This window comes from Lipotes vexillifer, unplaced genomic scaffold (genome assembly GCF_000442215.2).
Source record: "Lipotes vexillifer unplaced genomic scaffold, Lipotes_vexillifer_v1.1 scaffold591, whole genome shotgun sequence".
Classification (NCBI taxonomy): Eukaryota; Metazoa; Chordata; class Mammalia; order Artiodactyla; family Lipotidae; genus Lipotes; species Lipotes vexillifer.
Genome location: NW_006791954.1, coordinates 3,645,239 through 3,650,582, shown reverse-complemented (window position 1 = coordinate 3,650,582; position 5,344 = coordinate 3,645,239).

Here is a 5,344-nt window from a genome sequence, read left to right as displayed (position 1 = left end):
CTTTCCCTTCCTCCTTTACCCTTTTACTTCCATTAAGTGGAAGTGAGTAAATATTTTTTCACTCCCAGCCCCAGGGTCACTAGAGGAGGAAGACAAGAATTCTCAATGGATTCTTGTTCAGAATTACTAGTTACTCTCACATTCTAAATGACCACTGACAACAGATCCCTGGAGGACTCCGTTGGGCTTCAATTAAGACAAAGTCCATGAGGAAATTCTTAGTCTAAGATTAGATCTGAGTGCGGTGAACACAATTTAGCAATATGATGTATGACAGAGTAAAGATAAAGACATTCGTATAACATGCATTGTTGAGAGCTTAGGACACGCAAGGCTGCAGTGAATTAAAAGATGAAAGAGGGCAGCTGTCCTCAGGGAGCTTTCAGTCTAGTGGAAGTTGACACACTCACACACAGCCATCAGAGTAAGAGCACTCTGTAGCTCAAGAAAGAGATACCTTTTAAAAAGGCCTATTCAAGGACTCTCCTGGTGGTTCAGTGGTTAAGGCTCAGTGCTTCCAATGCAGGGAGTGTGTGTTCAATCTCTAGTCGGGGAACTAAGATCCCACGGGTGCTGTGTGGCCAAGAAACTTTAAAAAAGACCTACCCACTTTTTCTAGATATAATTTAGAAATCCAGCTCAGTCTTGTCCCTGGAAGTGTCCACTGCTTGTGCCAAGAACCCTAGGCACATCTTCAGGACAATACCTCAAGTTTGAAAATGCCAAATGGAAGCATTTGATTGGCCGAGCCATGGTCAGACATGCATGTCGTTTTCCTCCAGGAAGGGGACAAGGTGGTCTTGCCTCACCAGGTTTGACAACACGAGATATTACCCCAGAACTGGAGGGGTGGGTGTTTGGATGTAAAAATGAATGCATCACCACTACACCTTTTTTCCTCCTTGAAGAAACTACTGTAAGGAGAGAGCATGATAAGTTATGAATTTCAGTCCTGGCAGTCAAAGGTTTGCTTTCTCACACCCCTTTATTTCCCATTTGCTAAAATTGATTAAATCAAAATTGTGTATTAAATCGTGTTCACATTTGATCATGATCATGTAAATATTTATTATTGAGTCTATCCATATATACTGTGGTAGTATTTCCTTTCTTGAAAACTTTTCTGAAGAAAATTACCTCATTTTCTCATTTGTGTATTTTTCTTTGTGCCTATTGGTAATTTGAACGTCAAAAAGCCTCACAGTACAATTATTCACCTGCTCCAAACCTACCAAATTAATTTTTCAAGGCAGTCCTCCTGACACCCTCCATCCTTCAGTTTCAGGCTGTTTAGACCTGCCACCCAGTTTGGGGTGCCTTGGGAATTCCCATTCTGTCTCCTCTGTGTTGGATTCTCTCTGTTTCCTGGGCAATGTCTTCCTTTTTCTTAGTTTCCTTCTTTATATGGTGGAGAATAATCCGCAGGAGCTTCTTGAGAAAGAATGTGTGGGAGGCAAAATTCTTGAGTCCTGGCATGTCTGAAAATATTTTCATTTTACCCAAACACTTGGGAGATAGTTTGTCCGGGAATAAAATTATTGTTGAGAATGTTTTTTTTCAGAAGTTTGAAAATCATTGTCTTCTAGCTTCTCTTGGTAGGTTTGATGTCATTCTTATTTCCATACGTGACCTGCTTCTCTCTGTAAAATCTTAGAATCTTTGTTCCTGATGTTCTGAAGTTTTTCAATGATGTACATGGTGATCCCTTTCAATCTAGAGATTCAAATCCTATCTTAAGTTTTATTTTTCCTTTATACTGTGTTCTCCATTGTTTGCTCATGTGGGGACTTACCTTTTCTCCCCTACTGTTCCTTTGTCTTTTTGTTCCCCCCTACTCTTCATTTGTCTTTTTTTTTTTTTTTTTTTTTTTTGCGGTACGCAGGCGTCTCACTGTTGTGGCTTCTCTCGTTGAGGAGCAACAGGCTCCGGACGCACAGGCTCAGTGTCCGTGGCTCATGGGCCTAGCCGCTCCGTGGCATGTGGGATCTTCCCGGACCGGGGCACGAACCCACGTCCCCTGCATCGGCAGGCGGACTCTCAACCACTGCGCCACCAGGGAAGCCCTTCATTTGTCTTTTTGTTGTACTTTCTATGAGATTTGCTCATTTGATCTTCCGACTTCTTTGTTAGCTTTTTGATTTCAGTTTTCTCATAGTTCCAACTGCTCCTTTGCTATTACATTCTGTTCTAGTTTTATGGATACAGGTTATTCTCTGGTTTCTTTAAAATTATGGTTGTTTCTGAAGTATTCTTCTCCAAGTACTGTCTGTTTTTCCTCAGTGTCCTTTTTGCTGCTGTTTTCTTTGGTTTTAGATTCTTGTGTTGAGAGCATTCACCAAATAACTGGCACTCCGTAGGGTAAAGGCCATTGGAAGCTCTGTATTCTTCAGTAGGGCTTGCTGACTGATGGATTTCCTTGTGGGGAGTCCAACGGTGAGCCAGCTTTTTCATTTGGGAACTTCCAAATGTCTATATCTGTGGATCACCATGCCCCTATTCCTTGGGTCATTTAGTTTCTCCATGGAAAAATTCTGAGATCTCCTGCCTGGGGAGTAGAACAGGGAGGAGGAAGGGAATTAGTGACGCCATTTTTTAATAAGCAGACTTTTGTTTAATCCCTACAGCCATTCTGAAAGCCCTTGGCCACCCAGTTGGAAGTGGAGGGGTCTCACAGGTTCAGTCTCCCCAACAGATCTTTCACCCTTGGGACTGGGGATAGAGATTAAGGATCTCAACTGCTCCTTATATAGACTTTTACCAGAATTCCCTATTTGCAGCCCACCTGGTGGTGCCAAGTTCCCATCTTTTCTGGGATTCCTCAAGTATTAGTCAGTTCTCTTCTCTGTTCCTCTCCACAGTTCTCACTCTTGGAAACCACCATTCCATTTTCTGTCTGTATGAATTTGACTTCTGTAGTACCTCATATAACTGCAGTCACACCGTGTTTGTCTTTTGTGTCTGGTTTATTTTACTTAGCATAAAGTCTTCAAGATTCCTCCATGTTGTAGCAGGTGTCAGAATTTCATTCCTTTCTAAGACTGCATTTTATATATATACAAACATATATATAAACACTTTGTTTATCCATTTGTCAGTGGACACTTGCACTGCTTCCATCTTTTGCTTACTGTGTATAACGCTACTATGAACAGTATGAACAGAATATACAAATATCTGTTGGAGTGCCTGCTTCAAATTCTTTGGAGTATGTACTCAGAAGTGGAAGTGTTGGATCATATGGTAATTCTACGTTTGATTTTTTTGAGGAACTGCCATATACCCAGAGATACTTTAAAATTTGATGCCTAGTGGGACCCAGGTCTCCAGATTTGTTTATCTCCCAGGTCATTTTAATGTGCACTCAATATAAAGAACCACTGTCAGCGCCAATACTTAGGTTTCAGCTTCCTCTTCTCTGCGAAATCACACTCCCCCACACTGCTTTCCACCTTCAAAAACTGTTTGACACAGCTCTTCTGTTCCCTCTCCGGTTCTCTCTGTCCTTGTCAAGTTATATATGCTATTGTTTTAGAAGAGTTTTGGGAGGGGATGGAGCTATTGATAAATACACAGGTTCCATGTTTGTTTCTCTATGATAATTCTTTTTATATGGATTTTAAAATGTCCATACATGTGGCCTATCTCTTGAGTTGGAGTTCCTTAAGAGCAGCTGCTTTGCTGTGCTTGCTCTTTCTTTACAGTGGCCAGGAAACAGTTTTCTTGCATTCTCCTATTCATTCATTCACTCATTTGTTCATGTAGCCACAGTACAGAACACCTACCACGTGCTGGGCGCACACCGTATGCCCCACATAGGATGGCACTTGTTGGTCAAACAACAGATATAACTCTACCAACATACACATTCGGTCAAATGAAAGCTGTCTTCAGTTCCTTGCCCTTTTTGCTGGGTCTTTGTTTTGATAGACACATGGCAGGATGATATTTGAAGTTGCTTTCAACACACTGAGCCATGTCCACCTTTTAACGCTAGTAATTAAAAGGTCACCTTTTTATTTATTTATTTTTTAATTAATTTATTTATTTTTTGGCTGCACTGGGTCTTCGTTGCTGTGCGCAGGCTTTCTCTAGTTGTGGCGAGCAGGGGCTGTATCAGTTGCAGGGTGCGGGCTTCTCATTTCGGTGGCTCGTTGCCAAGCACAAGCTCTAGGTGTGTGGGCTTAGTTGCTCCGTGGCATGTGGGATCTTCCCGGACCAGGGCTCGAACCTGTGTCCCCTGCATTGGCAGGCGGATTCTTAACCATTACACCACCAGGGGAGTCCCCCACCCTCTTAATTAAGTGTTGCAACACTTAACAGAATTTGAACTTATTACAGCAGGACTAGAATCTTTCATTATCTAGCAGGAGTCCCAACCTCAAGTCCTACTGTTCCCTTTGCAATCACTACACCTTTTCTGTCTCTTAGTAGTTTCCAGGAAACCTGGGGGCTTTGGGTCCAATTCTACCCAGTGTTGCTGAGAAAGTTTTTGAGAAAGGTCAGCTGAAACTGCCTTAATTAATTAATTAATCATCAAAGTGTGGAAGAAGGGACTTGCTGTCCCTTCCTTTTGCTCTCACAGGGCCCCAGCTGGGGAGAGAGTACTTCCTTACAATATTCAGAAGGAACGTCTATTACTGGATGATGGCAATGCGCTGGTGGGGGTCAGAACTCTGTGGTGGAATAGTTCATCACAAGGCAGCTGGTCCCTATTTCAATTCAGTTTTCTTCCCCAGAAATTCCCCCCTCTATTTCTAAGAGACAGCTTAAACCCAATTGGCATCACTTTTAGAAGCCTGTTTGTACGTTGATAGCTGAAATGCTTTTTATGTCCCTTCCTTTGCCACTTAGTAAGAATTGCTTAAGTGGATGGAGTACATGCCACACACTCGGTGCTGTACTTTGGCTTCACATCTTGTACCTCAGTCTGTCCCAAGGATGGGATGGGTATATAGGTACATGCGACTTGACAGCAGCTAGCCAACAGGTCACAAAAAACACTGAACCACAGAGTGAAAAAATGATTCCTTTTTCAATTCTTTTTTGTTCCTGAGTAACTTAAGGGAAAAGTTTTCTTTGGTGTCAACTGTCTAACACTTCTGAATCCTCTCTTTTTTTTTAATCAAAGAGAGTAGATGTAACTACTTTGCTAGTGTTTTTTGTTTTTGTTTTTTTTCGGTACGCGGGTCTCTCACCGCTGTGGCTTCTTCCGCTGCGGAGCACAGACTCCAGACGCGTAGGCCCAGCCGCTCTGCGGTATGCGGGATCCTCGCGGACCAGGGCACGAACCCGCGTTCCCTGCATCGGCAGACGGACTCCCAACCACTGCGCCACCAGGAAAGAC